Source organism: Staurois parvus, unplaced genomic scaffold, assembly GCF_062004578.1.
Source record: "Staurois parvus isolate SC_StPar_1 unplaced genomic scaffold, SC_StPar_1.0 ptg000430l, whole genome shotgun sequence".
Lineage (NCBI taxonomy): Eukaryota > Metazoa > Chordata > Amphibia > Anura > Ranidae > Staurois > Staurois parvus.
The window spans coordinates 48,490-67,139 of record NW_028318226.1 but is presented as its reverse complement, the minus strand read 5'-3'; the positions used below and the strand labels follow the sequence as shown (position 1 = coordinate 67,139).

The 18,650-nt window shown below is 44.4% G+C and overlaps 1 long non-coding RNA gene across 1 annotated transcript in view; it reads left to right on the top strand.

Annotated features, from left to right (window-relative positions):
• LOC149454413 (uncharacterized) overlaps positions 1–17,847 on the top strand; it is a 108,532-nt gene extending 90,685 nt beyond the window's left edge. The window contains exon 3 of the long non-coding RNA XR_016314213.1: positions 17,773–17,847. This is a non-coding gene — a long non-coding RNA (uncharacterized LOC149454413). The remainder of the gene's footprint in view (positions 1–17,772) is intronic.
• Positions 17,848–18,650: the final 803 nt, after the last annotated feature.

Genomic DNA, 18,650 nt, shown 5'->3' with positions numbered 1-18,650 from the left:
CTAAATCCCTGGTGGCAACATCGGATAACAGAACGAACGAAAAATCAGCCCGTCTATGGTCTGCATAAGTATTCAGAAGTACTACTACTCACAAACAACATCTTCATCAACATCAATCGTCAACTCAGGTATGCAGCCATCTGCAGGTGTCTTTTCTCCTGATCAGTTGCTGGGGGCAGGCTTTCTATGTAAGGCTGTGCAGCAGTTACCGTATTTTTCGCTCCATAAGATGCACCTGACCATAAGACGCACCTAGGTTTTAGAGGCGGAAAACAAGAAAAAAAATATTCTGAACCAATAGACTGCAGACACATTACAGGAAATGACCAGAGACTGCGGACACAGTACAGGAGATGACCAGAGACTGCAGACATAGTACAGGAGATGACCAGAGACTGCGGACATACTACAGGAGATGACCAGAGACTGCAGACGTACTACAGGAGATGACCAGAGACTGCGGACACAGTACAGGAGACGACCAGAGACTGCGGACACAGTACAGGGGACGACCAGAGACTGCGGACACAGTACAGGGGACGACCAGAGACTGCGGACACAGTACAGGGGACGACCAGAGACTGCGGACACAGTACAGGGGATGACCAGAGACTGCGCACACAGTACAGGGGACGACCAGAGACTGCGCACACAGTACAGGGGACGACCAGAGACTGCGGACATACTACATCATATAAAGTCCCCACAGGGCCCCTCCACCCAGAATATCATATGATCTGACACCATACATCAAGGAAAAGGACTACAACTCCCAGCATGTCATTTTTAACTTACAGAAGGCAGGGGGCGCACTGAGCTCCGAGGACAGGCCACACCAGCAGACAGGACCGGACTGCAGAGCAGGGAGTGCACTATGGACACATGCCAGGAAAGGGGAGGAGCTGTAAGGACAGGCCACACCTGCGGACCGGACTGCAGAGCACAGAGAGCAGTACACAGACATGCCAGGAGCGGGGAGGAGCTCCGAGGACAGGCCACAGGCTGGGTTCGGCGGGGGACTGCCTACTATGAAGAGCTGCGGGGACAGCCTGCTGAGAGACGGGATAAGGTAGGAAGAACGTCAGTGACAGGCTGCAGTGGGAGGGGACAGCCGCTGGCCCTAACACGGCGGCGGTGACAGGTGAAGGACTGTCAGTATCCGGAGTGAGAAGGGATAAAGCAGGGAGAGCATTGATGACAGGCTGCAGTGGGAGGGGACAGGCTGCAGTGGGAGGGGACAGGCTGCAGTGGGAGGGGACAACCGCTGGTCCTAACACAGCGGCGGTGACAGGTGGAGGACTGTCAGTATTCGCTCCATAAGACGCACTGACATTTTCCCCCATATTTTCTGGGGAAAAAAGTGCGTCTTATGGAGCGAAAAATACGGTAGCCAAAGTCTTTCCTGTGCTTGGTTTCAAAAAACATTGCAGTCACCCCTATCACTTTTAAGGTACAAACCATAGCTTCAAATTTCACATTTACTTAACCACTTGCACTTCTGAGGATTTACCCACCTTTCCTGACTAGGCCATTTTTTGCGTTATGGTGCTGCGTTACTTTAACTGACAATTGAACGGTCATCCAGCGCTGCAATGGGCAGGAAGGGGTTAACATGAGGGGTGATCAAAGGGTTAACAGTGTGCTGGGAGTGTTTTACTAGGGGGCTGTGCACAGCCATCCAAAGCAGTGTGCCCAAGCTGACAGGCAGGAGAACTGTTAGTAAACAAATCAGATCTTCTCCCCGTCGGAGATCGCTGGTAATCACCGGCCGGGACCCGGTGATTGACAGCCATGGCGGCGCAGGTAGGGCGTGCGTGCGGCTTGCGCTTGCCCCCTACCTGGAAATGCAAAATCATGTATATACATGTGATTTTGTGCACCCGTGCCACCCTGTGGCATTATTTCTGCTATAGAGCGGACAGGAAGCGGTAAAAACTGAAGTTTAGATAAATATTTTAGTATAGTTCCAATGATCCAGCTTGGACCGATGTACATATGCATATTCTATTGTGGAAATACAAAGTGTTCTCTGAATGGCACCTATGCCAGGAGATTGACCCCCTTTGTGCACTGTGCAGCAGAGCAGATGTTTGGCATGGGACCAGGAAACTAGAGTGATCACTGTGGTCGTGGTGCCTACTCAGTGTTTCCGGCTTCCAAAGGGATCGGCCAGGTATGGCACATGTGTATTTAAATTGGTCCAGGCTGGACCAATGTAACTATGCAAAAAAACCTATATCTAAACTATATCTAAACTTCAGCTTTAAATTTGTTCTGTTTTTAATGATTTACATCATTTAAAACCATCACAAAACAATATTATCATACATGCAATATTGTATTGTACAGTATGTCTGTTAATATTGTTTTATGACGGTTTAAACTGCAGACTGCAGGGGCAGATTAGGTGAATTTATTAAATACAATTTATTTAGCAATAAATATCAAGTAAGGCCTCAATCACATGGGTGATCTCAGTACCGGATTAAACTCTGTGGAGGTCCCTAGGCAGTTTAAACCTTGTAGCCCCCCTTGAAGGTGTCTGGAGGTTTCTTGTGTGTACCCTGCAGTGGGATAACATTGAATTAAGTAGTGTGCACACTGGCCACTACATGGAGATGACCATCACTATTGTACATTACACGGACGTAGGTTGCACCAATATTTTTTGCAAACTGATAGCTGAAAGAAGATGAGTTATAAAAGACAAACTGTAATGTGAACCTGATGTCTTATGTACTTTAAGTTTTTATTGGGTACATTACATTAATACAGTATTGTCTCTATAGAGTCTTTAATGTAAAGCTTTCCTTTCATTGAGTTAACTCATTTTTTTCTATCCTTTGTAAACAATTTAAGAAAACTTGGTTGCAATTTTCTTTCAAGATCAGAACAATATTACTTTAATATGTCATGTGACCCTTGACCGGCGTGGGTCCCATAGGCCAGTGGCTACTCTGCCATGTGGTAATTTGGCACTGGGCGTACTACAGCATACACCCATGCATTGGCCATGTTTATCGTTTACTGGTGTTTCAAGCAAGCAGTCCCATTTTTGTCAATTGGGACGCAGTGGCTGCATGGACACAGCCACGACTCCCAATTTGACATCTGTGTGAGTGCAGGGGCACACCCTCAGGGATGTCAAACTGCGACCAGCGACTGTGTCCATGCAGCTGCTGCATCCCAACTGATCTGGATGGGACTGCTTGCACCAGGATGCATGCAACACCTATGCATCCCTGTGCTGGTAAACACTGCCCTTGTGCAGGTGTATGCTGTAGTATTCCTTTGTAAATGAGGCCTAAACTGTAGCAACCTATTAATCTATTTTTCAGTGTAGCGCTAGTACCATAGGAGCCGCAGGAATGTTGACCTGGTCCTCCCAAGATTGTTTACCCCCCCAGCCAGGCACACAGGGTCATTCACTCGTTTCTCCAGTGATCAGTCTAGGGGTGTTGTTTTTTTGTTGTTTTATTCTTGAAGAATTGGTTAGGTTCTGGGAATTAGGTGGGACACTCCAGATTCAGGAACTATGTCCCCTTGAGGACTTTAAGTATTCTTTAGGATTATTTCATCTTTATGACGAAGTCTGTGCTTCTAACAAACAGTAGACTTCAGCTTTTATGCAGCAGGATTAAAAGTAGTAGCAAGATTGAGCAGAGTCCTTTGAAGCGATGGATTAAATGGACAAAGCGCTTTGGGACACCAGCTGGTGTCCCCTTTAGCTAGACATGCAGCTGGCTCGCTAACACCAGAGGGGGTTACGTAGCACACAGTCTCTAAGATCCTTTAGAGGTGTCTGTACTCACAAGGCCCAAAAGCAGCTCGACACCTTCCTCCATTATACCAGATCAGATCTTCAGTAGACGGCCCCTCAGTCAGCTTAGTAGAACTCAGGTCTCAACATTCAAGCCCTCAGGTCATCCACCTGAGGCTGCACGGCATTAGTTGCCTGAGGAGACAACATGCTCCCTCCCAAACTGGAGCAGTCCTATACAGCAGGGGTCTCCAAACTTTCCAAGCAAGGGGCCAGTTTACTACTTCAGGCTTTAGGAGGGCCAGACTGTAGCCAGTGGGAGTAGAAAATGCCCTGGCATCAGTACCCCATCACTGGTTTTAATGGGAAGAATAGTGTCCCATTTTTAATATCAATGAGATGAATAGTGCCTGATTGATGGTGTCAGTAGGAGGAATGGTGCCCCATCATTGGTGTCAGTTGGTGGAATAGTGCTCCAAGGGCCAGATAAAGGTAAGCAAAGGGCCACATCTGGCCCTGTGGCCACAGTTTGGAGACCACTGCTATATAGGAAAGACCCAGAGCTCAGTGTGCTCACAGAATATATACACACAGCATGCCTCTCTGGGATAGGCTAGGGCTATATCAATATTCATGTTGCCATCTCCATAGCTCCACACCTATCATCCAGAAACTTCTCACATTTCCTGGATACAGGGGAAGCTATAGGCAGACTAGCAGCAGCTGAGCACAAAGAGCAGACCTGACTAAATGATCACAGCTTGCCAAGTACAGTGGGCTAACTATGCTTTTACCTAACAAATAATTACAGTCACACTGACCTCAGTGTGACAATTAACCACTTTCCGACCGCAGATAGCCGAATGACGGCTACACTGTGGCCAGCCAGTTCTGGGAGGGCGTCATATGACGTCCTCCCAGAACACGCTCTCCTGTGCGTCCCCGGCGATCTCTGTGATCGCTGTGTCCTACAGACACAGCTGATCATGTGATGTGGTAAAAGGCCAATCACAGCGGCCTTTTACCACGTGATCAGCCATGTCCAATGACACGCTGATCACCGGGAATGCAATTGCCGATTCTCGGCTTGCTCTTTCCTCGCGCTGTCAGAGTGTGAGGAAAGTACTGCCGAGAACCGGCAGTTGTCAGAGCAGGGATCGGCACCGATCATCAGGGGACTGATGATCAGTGCCCTGATGATCGGTGCCCAGCAGTGCCACCCACCAGTTCTGCCCACCTGTGCCCAGCAGTGCGCCCACCTGTGCCCAGCAGTGCACCCACCTGTGCCTAGCAGTGCGCCCACCTGTGCCCAGCAGTGCACCCTCCTGTGCACCCACCTGTGCCACCCCGCAGTGCCACACACCTGTGCTCAGAAGTGCCACCTACTTGTGCCCAGCAGTGCCACCCAGCAGTGCCACCCCCCAGTGCCCATCAGTGCAGCCAGTCAGTGCCACCAGTCAGTGCCCAGTGGTTGTGTCAGTCAGTGCCCAGCAGTTGCGCTAGTCAATGCCTAGCAGTGCCGCCAGTCAGTGCCCAGCAGTGATGCCAGTCAGTGCCACCTATCAGTGCTGTCTATCAGTGCCACCTGTCAGTGCCGCCTATCCGTGGCACCTCAACAGTGCTGCCTATAAGTGCCGCTTATCCGAGCCACCTCATTAGTGCTGCCTATCAGTGCCGTCTATCAGTGCTGCCTATCAGTGCCGCCTATCAGTGCTCATCAGTGCTGCCTCATCAACGCACATCAGTGAAGGAGAAAAATTACCTGTTTGAAAAATTTTATAATAGAAACAATGAACCTTTTTTTTTTTTCACATTTTTTGCAATTTGTGTTTATAGTGCAAAAAGTAAAGTGCCCAGCGGCGATTAAATACCACCAAGCTCAATTTGTGATAAAAAAATGATAAAAATTTCATATGGGTACAATCTCTGCATGACCGCGCAATTGTCAATCAAAGTGCGACAGCGCTGAAAGCTGAAAATTGGCCTGGTAAAGAAGGGGGTATAAGTGATCGGGAGGCAATTGGTTAAATGTATCTATCAAAAACACAACTCTATCTATCTAAACCTAGCACCTACCTAGGAGGGTACTACATCAGTATCAATGCCCCCCCTCCCAGTGCAGCGTTACTTTTTCGAGCACTCAAAATACTAACACAAGCTGCAGGCATTGTATTCGGAGAAAAAGTCAACTTCCGATTAACCGTAAGCCGATTTGCCGCAGACATTGCCCCTATCTTCCCCAGAGTATGCTGCTGACCCCTTTTGTTAGCATTAGAAGAAGTGGAGATGTAAACACTGCCTTGACCTTGTACAGGCCCACCAGTTGGAGGAAGACTTTGTGACGGGATAAAGTACCCATTTTTACATTGATAGAGTTTGGCATCATTTTTCCTGCCTATTGTAGCCATTTTGAGTCAACATACTTTGATTCCTTAACAGTTGATTCATATAGGACTATTTGTCTAGAATTCCTTTTTTCAGAAGCATATGTTGTACATTATGTAAAACAGAAGACGGGCTGCCAGGACAGAAATACTCTATATTAATACGTTTTCTTCTAAGTGCTGAGTTTAAAACATATGCCACATAAGGAGCTGGTTAAGGAGGCCACTCTGGTGTCAAAGCGATGTAGCAGAAAGCATTTAAACAAGTCAGGCAGGGGCAGCACCTCACAGCAGGGCACTCTGTGGGCGCACACCTCACACACACTAAGACACTCCGTGTGTTGGCCTGTGGGGAGCCATACCGCTGGCACCTGGATTATTTTCACTGGACTTCCACAAACACCAAATATCCGCCTTGTAGCTCAGACAGGGGTTCTGGTTACTGACACCCCCCACCAACCAGCAGCTCAGCTACTTCATTAACCTCTTGACGCCTGAAAGAGCCAGCCATTGTTTCCTGGTGAAAGTTCTGACACAGCATCTCACAGTACAAAGAATATGTGTGAAAGTGCCAAAACAGCCAGATTTTGTTACTGCATACATCCTACCAGATACAGATAATTTCTCATGCAGGCCTGTTCAGACATATAAATATAGCAATTGACGCATCCAGATAATCTTCACGCCATAAAATGAGTGAATATTCACTTCAGTTATCCAATCCTGTGAAAAGAAAACCTGTGTGCTTGTTTTATCTGCACATGATTGGTTCAATGAAATGAATATAATTGAAAAAGTCAGCGCTTTGTGGGAAAATGACAAATCAGCTGCTGGCACTAAAAGGTAAAAATATGCCTAAACCCTGTGATATCCCACATGGAAGAAAAATATATTGGAAGTATATTTAAGTGTTCTTGCATGGCAAGACCACTTACTGTTACCTCACATATATATTCTTATTATTATAGCCAAATTTACTACCCTAACTCCTCCCACAGTTTTTACACTACATAGACAGTATTATACCGAAACGTGCGGATTGTTCCCGATTGGTGTGCTATTACTTTGTGGAACGTTTTGCCGAATGGTTCACGAAATATCGGCGTTTTTGTGGTGAAATTGGTCCCATAGGAATGAATGGCGGAATGTTCAAAACTAGAGTGGGAGCTGACAAAAGCTAGAGTATGAGCTGAAAAATCAGGACATGATTTCTAAACTGCCATCACTTCCTCATTTTTAAGCCCACCTACACAAATCTTATATCAAAACATGGAGGCAAGAACACTTTACACAATTTCCCCAGAAATTGTAGCTTTTCTAGTTTTAAAATATTCTTCCCAAATATATTGACATATATTGAAATACTACAATTTTGGCCATATTCAATATATTTATATATATATATATATATATATATATATATATATATATATATATATTCTGCATGTTGAAATGTGTTTTTTATATATATATATATATACAAAATATATGAAAAATATTTTTAAAAATATATATTTTTAAAATATATTCTTCAGATTTTTTTTTAACACATAAGAGAGTCATTTTAACATATACAGTATTTTTACATATATGTGTAAATGCATTCTGAAAATGTAGATTAAATATATTTTTTAAGACATACAGTATATTTGACAATGTATTTTTATTATTATTTATTACAGGTGCTTATACAGAGCCATCAATTTACGCAGCACTTTACATATATATATACCTTTATTATATATATACATATATATATATATATATATATATATTGTACATTCATATCAGTCTACTACTGATACTATACTAGGGCTATTTTAGACAGGAGCCAATTCACCTACCAGCATGTCTTTGGAGTACCTGGAGGAAACCCACGCAGGCACAGGGAGAACATGCAAACTCCAGACAGGAGGTGCCATGCTAACCGCACTTCCGCCTGGCAGTACTAGGGTTGTTGGTTTAAATCCCAGCCATGGCACCTCCTGCCTGGACTTTGCATGTTCTCCCTGTGCCTGCGTGGGTTTCCACTTCAAAGACATGCTGATAGGTGAATTGGCTCCTGTCTAAATTAGCCCTAGTATGTGTATGTATGAATGTAAGTTAGGGACCTTAGATTGTACGCCCCTTGAGGGTTAGGGACTGATGTGACTGTACAATATATATATATATATATATATATATATATATATATATACCTTTACATATATATTTATTTTGAGACTCACTGCATCCGGCTGGTTTCTCCCATTTCTCTGAGGATTGCAGTGATCTATCTGCCTCCTGGACCGGTGTCCCGCTTTCTTGATGATTTCTCCACCTGGCTACCCTACTTTCTCTCCTCTGAACTAACCACTATCATTCTCGGAGATTTTAACATCCCTATTAATGTCAACAACCCAGCTACATCCCAACTCTTCAACCTAACCTCATCTTTTGCATTAGCGCAATGTATACAGTCCTCCACTCACTCTGATGGGAATACATTAGACCTTGTTTGTTCCCATCTTTGCACTCCCTACAACCTCACAAACACCCCCATTCCTATCTCTGATCACAATCTCATCACCTACACAGTGTCCTAGTCTTCAAGCACCTATCCCTCCAAACAGCAAACAATTACCCGCAGAAACCTTCACAACTTGAACCCTGCTCCTTTCCACTCTGCAACTGACCAACTCTACGACAGAATCTCTCCCCTGTCCTGTCCTGCCCTGACCTGGCCACTGCTCTCTACAACAGTTCACTTTCATCCACATTAGACTCACTTGCTCCTCTAACAACATGAAGCATCAAGCCCCGACCGTTACAACCTTGGCAGACTGACGACACCAGAAATCTTAAACGACATAGTAGTGCGCTGGAGCGATTGTGGCGTAAAACCAAATCTCAACAAGCATTCACCCTATATAAATCTGCTTTCTTAACATACAATTCCTCCCTACGTGCTGCCAAACAAGCCTACTTTGTCACTCTTATTAATACCTTGTCATCCAGTCCTCGTCGTCTCTTCTCTACTTTTAACTCTCTACTTTCTCCACCTCCACCCAGTACCTCACTCACTGCTCACGAGATTGCAAATCATTTCAAAAACAAGATTGATGCAATTCGTAAGGGCATCGCCACTGCACAGACATCCATCCCAGCATACCTTATACTAAACCTCCCTCAACACTTTCCTCTTTTGACCTTGCTACTACCGAAGAGGTCACTAAGGTTTTCTCAGAAGCCCGTCTCACTACTTGCTCCCTGGATCCTGTCCCCTCACAACTACTACGGTCACCCTCTTCTTCCATCCTATGCTCCCTCACTCACATCTTCAATCTTTCCCTCTCTACTGGTGCCTTCCCCTCCCCTCTAAAGCATGCGCACATCACTCCCTCACTTAAAAAGCCCTCCCTGGACCCCACCACCCTGAACAACTTAAGACCCATCTCCCTGCTGTCATTTACCTCTAAACTCCTAGAACACTTAGTCTACAATCGCCTGAGCTCCTACCTCACTGACAACAACCTTCTTGACCCTTTACAATCTGGCTTTCGCTCACTCCACTCCACTTAAACTGCCCTACTAAAACTCACTAATGATCTACTAAGAGCTAAATCCAATGGCCACTACTCCATACTCTTACTACTTGTCCCCTCTTTGCTGCTTTTGATACGGTTGACCATCCCCTCCTCCTCAAAAAACTCCACTCTCCTGGCCTCAGAGACTCTGCTCTCTCCTGGTTCTCCTCCTACCTATCGCAGCGCTCCTTTAGCGTTACCTATAACGCTGCCTCCTCCTCTTCACTCCCTCTTTCTGTAGGGGTCCCTCAAGGTTCTGCCTTTGGACCCCTTCTCTTCTCCATCTACACCTCCTCCCTTGGTCACTTGATAAACTCCCATGGCTTTAAGTACCATCTCTGTCTGATGACACACAAATCTATCTTTCTACCCCTCACCTCACCCATTCAGTCTCCTCTCGCATTACTAACCTAGTAAGTGACATATCGGCATGGATGTCACTCCACTTCCTCAAACTCAATCTTTCCAAAACTGAGCTCTTAGTATTCCCTCCAGCCCGTGCCCCCTCCCCTGACTTCTCCATCAAGATCAATAACACAATCATCAGTCCATCCCCTCATGCCAGGGTACTAGGTGTAATCCTAGACTCCCATCTGTGCTTTCACCCCCAAATCCAATCACTGTCCAAATCTTGTAGACTTCACCTCCGCAAAATCTCCAAGAGACGCTTGTTCCTAACCTCGGAAACCATTAAGCAACTTATTCACTCCCTTGTTATATCCCGCCTTGACTATTGTAACTCCCTCCTCATTGGCCTACCTAATCACAGGCTATCCCCTCTTCAGTCTATCATGAATGCTGCTACCAGACTCATCCACCTTACTAACCGTTCTGTATCTGCCACCCCTCACTGCCAATCCCTCTACTGGCTTCTCATTGCCCAACGGATAAAATTCAAAACATTAACAATAACATATAAAGCCATTTATAACTCTGCCCCAAATTACATCACCGATCTTGTCTCTAAATATCACCCAAACCATACTCTCAGCTCCTCGCAAGACCTCCTACTCTCTAGCTCCCTTGTCTCCTCCTCCCATGCTCATATCCAGGACTTCTCCAGAGCTTCCCCCATCCTCTGGAACTCTCTACCCCAATTTATCAGACTATCGCCTACTCTGCTCACTTTTAGGCGATCTCTGAAAACCTATCTCTTCAGGGAAGCCTATCCTGCCCTCAGCTAATAATGGAATCTTCTACTCTTCCAACCAGTCCATCCCCCACAGCTACTACCTTTTGTACCACTAGCCCCTCCCTCCTAGATTGTAAGCTCCAAGGAGCAGGGCCCTTCTATCCCTCTTGTATTGAACTGTATTGTTGCTGTATTGTCTCCCGTTATATTGTAAAGCGCTGAGCAAACTGTTGGCGCTATATAAATCCTGTATAATAATAATAATAATATTTATATATATGTAAAGCGCTGCGTAAATTGATAGCTCTATATAAGCACCTGTAATAAATAATAATAAAAATAAATTTTCAAATATACTGTATATGTCTTTAAAAATATATTTAATCTACATTTTTGGAATGCATTTACACATATATGTAAAAATACTGTATATGTTAAAATGACTTTTTAATATGTTAACCTCTCTGGTGGTATTCCCGAGTGTAGCTCGGGGTAAAGTTTCAGTACCACAAGCGGTAACCCCGAGCTACTCGGGCTTACCATGCGGCGCTGCTCCACAATCCCTCGATCACTTAACTTGTCCTGCGCTCCCGCGATGTCCCTCCTGCAGTGTCCCCGGCAATGTAATCCAGCGGATGCCGGCATCTGTCATCTGGCTTCCGTCCCCTGCGAGCGTCAGGACGTACAGGGGATGGAACGGCGGGAAATTTGAAAATGACAAAAAGGGACATTCGCTAAAATCACATAGTGTAACATTACTGTATCAAACCATTTCACATACATTGTGTCCCTAGTGCTTTGTCCTGTGCCCTGCCTGCATTTTGATTGTTCTTTCTGCCTGGAAACTTAGAAAAGTCCATGGCGTACAAAAAGCGTCCCTTTAGGTCAAAAGCGGTTTTAGACCAGCTAGAGAACAGCAATAGTAAATCAGAACCACTTGCAGAATTGTGTGATAATGATTCGTGGGGAAATTCGTCATCAGACACTGAAAACGATTTTGCGACTTTGCTCAGTGATGTGCGCTATATTTCAAATTTCAGTGTTTTTGGTTTGATTATATTATTGAATTAAATTTATTATTATATTATTATATTTATGATTATTTATTAAATTATAATTTATGATTTCGTGTTTCAAGTTTTATCCTACCCGGGATGTTTACTAGACTTTTGTTCGGACAGATTTCAGTGAGTTATTCCTAAAAATTACAGGTCTACAATAAAAAAAATACATATTTCCATGCAAAAAAAATACCGCTTTGAGCACAGAAATATGGACATAATCAGACCGCTAGGGAGGTTAAAAAAAATCTGAAGAATATATCTTAAAAATATATATTTTTAAAAATATTTTTCATATGTTTTAAAATATATAAAAAACACATTTCAACATGCAATATATATATATATATATATATATATATATTTTTTTTTTTTTTTTTTTTTTTTTTTAAATATATTGAATACGGACAAAATTGTTTGGGAAGAATATTTTTGAAATATTTTTAAAATATATTTTTCTTCCATGTGAGATGTTATAATGGAGAAAAGTGCAGCGCTCAGAAAATCATAAGTGTAATAAAATAAGCATATATGAAATAAGTTCAACAAGTAAAAAAAAATCTCCAAAGGTAACAGTTCATAGGGTGGAGTTAGAGTGCTGATGACATCTGTATGTTTGCATGTGGCTGCCATAGTTGTAAGTTTGGATGCTGTTTATTGGCTTTATCCTGTTTGCGCCTAATATTGTAATAAACACTACACTATAGCCCCTCCATTCTGGCTCTGCTTTTGGTGAGCATTTACTCCATACAGTTCTGCTGTTTGTCTGGAAGCTGATTTGTGTTACCAACTGTAGTCGATGCTGCACCTAAATGTACCCTCCTTAAAGCAGGCCATACATGGGTCGAATTCCAAACGATTTTTTCAAAATTTAAAACGTTGCTCGTTCTGTAATCAGATGGTGCCACAAATGATTTTGTAAATCTGTCATTTTCCACAAATTTTCCAACATACCCGATAAACGAAATGGGGAGGAACCATGAAAATCAGCCGGTGCCATTGCCCCAGTAACAGAGCAAAAATCGGTCGATTGTTCTTAGGTCCGATTTTGGAGCGAAAAATCGGTAGGAAATTGACCCATGTATGGCTGGCCTAAGTGTGTATGCTGTGGGGATCTGGAGATAGGTACTGGGCTCGTATGCTGTTCACTTGTACAGCCACTTGGTCTGGTGAGTGCTTTGGACTGGTGGTGGTGTAACATGAGGCGTTTTACATCTAATTTTCAATCATGGTTTGTTTACACACTATCCTTTTTCCTTTTTTATATATTTGATTTACTACACTCAGGACTTTTTTTTCAGTGGGAACGTGGAGGAACTCAATCCCGGCACCTCCAGCAATAAATTATGTATTGTCAAGTAGTGCTGGGGAGTACTGAAGGGTCTTTTGATGTTGGCTGCTGAGGGATCTATTGTTGCTGGAGGGGATCTATTATATTTTTGCAGGGAGGTCTATTGTTGCTGTTGGGGGATTTATTGTTGCTCTGGGTGGGTCTTATATTGCTGGGGGGCCAACCGTTACTGATCTACTGTTGAGGAGGGGGACTATTGTTGCTGAATGCAGGGGGATATGTTGTTGCAGCCAGGGGTCTATTGTTGCTGGGTTGTATTTTATTGCAGGTTATCTATTGTTGCTGGGGAGATCTATTGTCATTGGGGGGGGGGTCTACTGTTGCTGGCTGTAGGAGATCTGATTTACTGCTTTTCCCTACAAATGACTTAGCACCACAAACAGACACTTGGCGCTGTATTCTCTAAAAGGGACAGCATATACTGTAGAAGCACTAGAAGGTGGGTAGGGGGTGAAACCAAGGGATGGTGTTCAGAGGTGGGTGAGGCAAAGGCAAGGAGCGAAAGGGTAAGTTCCAGCACCTACAGTATTGTCTGAGAAAAAAAGCCCTGACTACACTTTAAATACCAATTTGTTTTTTGGGGAACATCTGTCCCCCCACGTCTAGCTTTACCATCCATTTACCATTTCCATTGGAGGACTTACCTGGTGGGTGCCATCTTTGGAGAAGCCATTTCCCTAAAGGAGACATTCTAAGGAATTCTATCTATTAGGAAGGATGTGGTTGAGCTCCATATGCTGCCTATAGCCTGTGCTGCAACTCCCTCTGGTGAGTGCATTTGAGTGGTGATGGGACCCTCTGAGTTTTTGTTGAAGATGGATATGCTTCACTGAAGAATGATTATCACTATAAGAACTATTATCTTTGGAGTTTTTTTCTACTTGCTGAACTTTTTTCATAAATGCTTATGTGACTACATTATGATTTTCTGAGCACTGTTCACATATAAATTAATATTGTAGCGCACCCCCAAAAGCCGCTGGTGAATTAAGTCCTATTTCCCCCTCTTAGAGCACACACAGCCAGACACAACACATTTTCGGCACTCTATCACTGGCTCCGAAGAACAGTCTAGGGCTTTCTTTTTGGGTTTTTATTGGGAACGATGAATTTGGATAGGGATAGGGAGCATGGGATACCCCCAAAACTATGAAACTGAACAACATGAGGACTCCTCTACTTCTGGCTGCACAGTACATAGGTTCTGACAAGACGGTACACAATTTCTGGCTGCATTGTACACAACTTCTGGCTGCACGGTACACAAAATTAATGTTCCATAGAATCTCTATGCTGATGGTGACCTGTACTCCTTCCAGAGTTTAAAAGCTACACATGATCACTACACAGCCAGCAATTACAAAATAATACAAAAAATGACGTGGGGTCCCTCCCCTCCATCCTTACCAAGCCCTTTGGGGCTAGTTAGGATTTTGAGGGGATCCCCCACATCAAAATTTTTTTTTAAAAATGGCGTGGGGTCCCCCCAAAATCCATACCAGACCCTTATCCGCGCATGCAGCCCGGCAAGTCAGGAAAGGGGGGAAGGGGACGAAAGCCCCCCCTCCTTAACCATACCAGGCCACATGCCCTCAACATGGGGGGATGCTTTATTGATGGGGACAAGGGCCTCTTCCCCACAACCCTGGACTGTGGTTGTGGGGGTCTGCAGACAGGGGGCTTATCAGAATCTGGAAGCCCTTTAGCAAGGGGGCCTCCAGATCCCGACCCCCCTGTGTGAATGAGTATGGGGTACATGGTACCACTACCTATAGTGTGAAAAAAGACAGATGACAGTCTTTGACAAGTCGATTATTAAAAGAAGAAAAATAAAAGAATGTCCCCCCAAAGTAGATCCAACATCAATCATGATGCCCGCTGCCACCGCTGTCACCCGAAAAAAAAAAAAAGCTCAGCTCCCGGCCATCTGACTGCTCTGCTGGCTTGATAGTTCTTAAATACGTAAAGGGTGGGGCCATCACGTATGTGACCCAGCCTCCGTGTGACATCATTGACCCAGCATGCCCCAGTTGATGATGTCACATGAGGGTGGGGTCATGCAGGTGATGTCACCTTACATATTTAAGAACTGTCCAGCCAGTGGTGCAGTCAGACAGCGGGAGTCAGCATCGGGAGCAGAGCCTTTTTGTCATTCAATTCTTTTTTCAATTTCTGTTTTTATGAATGGCGATGTGAGTCACTCTTCATGTGGTGTGTGGTTTTTTTTTTGTTTGTTTTTTGTTTGTTTAATTTCTGTTTTTATGAATGGCAATGTGAGTCACTCTTCATATGGTGTGTGTTTTTTTTTTAAGGTATCCTTGCTGGTCTTCCTTATGGCATCGCCTTGCATCCTACACGTGTGGCCCCCATACATGATCATTTGTGGAATGGGGGTTCTTTTTGGTCCCTTCTCTCCTTTGCTTAGGTTGAGCATTGCAACTCTGAGACATACACACGTGTCAGCACTGATCATGCCGGACTGTAAATGATGTTCTGACATGGCGTATGCGCCGAAAATAATGTCATGCCGGCCCCGATGTCAGCAGCAGACATCTTTAGTCCTGGTTCACATATATGCGGCCACATGAATGGGCTCCCATGCCCCGTGACAAGCAATTCCCTATTGACCTCCATTAGACAACTTCATGTGAGTTCCTTTTCTCTTTTCTCACATATACTATATAGAATGCCAATAGACCTGCACTTCTTTGGAAAACGCAGCCCGCACGGGAACCTCGGTTCCCAGTACAGTTGCGTTTTCCAGTGTGGTCGGCGTGCCATTAGAAGTAATGGCACCCGCCCACGGGTCTGCATTCCCCTGTGCATGTGGTGCATCTGCACAGATTTTTGTGCAGATCCGCAGCAGGCACCACCGCACATATGTGAATCTAGCCTCAGTGAGGGGAAATAATCTCTCCCATCCACTGAGTGTTTGATTACCTAATGAGCAACTGGTGTGCTTTTTCATTTGGTCTCAGTGATCTCTAACGACTATATAAGCTGTTTACAGGGGCGGACTGACAACCCATGGGGCCCCCCGGGAATAGGGGATCATGGGGCCCCTGTATCCTTGCCAAAACTCAAAAAAGGCAATGAAAAAGGTACCAGGGGCATCTCATGGGGCCACCTACTGACCCCGGGCCCTCGGGCAGTGCCCGAGTTTCCAAATGGTCAGTCCGCCCCTGGCTGTTTAGTCCCAGTTCACTTTCTGCAAGTGGGAGCTGTAGCTGATCTCTGGGCTGTTTCCATCTTGGTATAAGATAGAGGTATACTATCTGTGACTGTTAGCCTGTTGTTTGATCTTTATGAGTAGCTATATTTAGTATCTTATTTTTGCATGCCTTCTAGAGACGATTTGTGGAAACATTTTGTTGGTTGCACACTTTGATATCTCATTGATCACATTTCATCAGTGATCTAGTCCAGGTATATTTATTGACTCATCTATCTGTATACTTTCAGGCTAGGTTCACATCTGTGCGGGTGGTGCCACTGCGGATCCAAACAAAAATCCATGCAGCACCACTATGCGCACAGGGAAATACGGACCCGCGGGTGGGTGCCAATAGTTCCAATGACACGCCGCCCGCACTAGAAATCGCAATCGTACTGGGAACCGAGGTTCCCATGTGAGCTGCATTTTCAGAAGTGCAGGGACTTCTTCCCTGCGTGTCCTGGGGCACGGGAGTCCATTCAAATGAATGGGCTCTTGTGCCCGCGCAAAATGCGGATGGCAGGACCGTGACTGTGTGAACCAGGAGTAAGTGGAATATAGATTTCATCTAGGACAAGGCTGTTTTTTTTATATTTTCACCTCTCCCCATATGGATATCTCCCGGTGTTTCAGATGTCTGGGTTGACCTAAGTGCTTGATAGAGGGGTGTATTTTTGTATTTTGTATTTTTCATATAAGATCTTTTTTTCTTTTTGTTGTTTGTTTTTTTTTCTTTTCCTCTGTTTTTTATGGCTTTTTTTTTTTGAATGGGTAGCAATATCATGTACCCCATACTCATTCCCATGGGGGGGGCAAGATCTGGGGGCCCCCTTGCTATAGGGGTGGCTTCCAGATTCCGATCAGCCCCTCGCCCACAGACGAGAAGAGGCCCTTGTCCCCACCAACGTTTTATTTTTTAATTGCCGGCAATTCTTTCTTTTTACATTCAGCTGTCAGTGGGGAACCCCGCTGACAGCTGAAACATTAACGCATGTTTTCGCTACTAAAATACCACTTGACTTGATAAAATAACTTATGTGGTATTTTAGTAGCATTTTTTGTTTTTGGCGAATTCAAACTTTTTAAAAATGTTATACGGTAAGATACCGCTTAGTGAATTATCCCCAATATCATCTATTGCATCAGTTGTTGCTAGGTTTTGGGAATAAAAACTTGCCAAAAACGCAAATCTGCCCAATTTGCCCAAAGGTAGCGTTTTTGAGCTTCAATAGTTCTGCTTTAGGCAACTTAGAGATGTGAACCATCTCCATAGAGTAATATTTGATTTTTTTTTCTCCACTCAGCTATCAGTCAACCACCTTTTGGGATCTGACTCGATCTTTAACTGGACATGTCATCTCCAGAGTGCACCGCCAAATGTAATTCTGCTAATCCGATATCAGCACTTCCAAATTCCTGCTGATTGTGTCTACACCTTGGCACTTGTTCTTTAACTTCACCCCTGCAGATCCTGTCTCATCATCGATGTGTCTAGGGGTGATCAGATGGGAAGTGTACAGGAGACTACCCCCATCATCTGAGACTCCACATACAGGTATGTCACACTTCCCAAATTTAATACGAACAATTACTCAGGTAACATTCCTTTACTAATTAGTGGCAGCACTCAAAGTGCCCATGGGTTCCAACCTGTGGATAGATTCTATCATTAGTCCAAACAAACCTTGGAGTTCATCAGCCATTCAAGGAGTATCCCACTTTTATTAATAATCTTCAGGTTTGGATCTGTATAGATAGAAAAGGGTAATTCCAAAACAACTTTGATATACTCCTGGGTTTTCCCTTAAGCACTTGCTGCCCAGGCCAATTTGGACATTTCTCACATACATCTTAAAAACAGCATTTTTTTTTGCTAGAAAATTACTTAAAACCCCCAAACATTATAATTATTTCTGAAAACAGAGGCCCCAGAGAGCAAAATGTTGGTTGTCACGAATTTGTGTGGCCCTCGATAGTTGCGTAGCCATTTATTAACTGCTTCCCGTCTGCCTTATAGCAGCAGTACTGCTACACGGAGGCATGGGTGCGCAAAATCAGGTGTGTGTGCATGATTTTTGCATTTCTGGGTAGGGGGCGCGCGCCCTACTCGTGCCGCCATTCGTGGTTGTCAATTACTTGGTCCCGGCCAGAGACTACTTGCCTGCGTCCAGTGATTGACGAC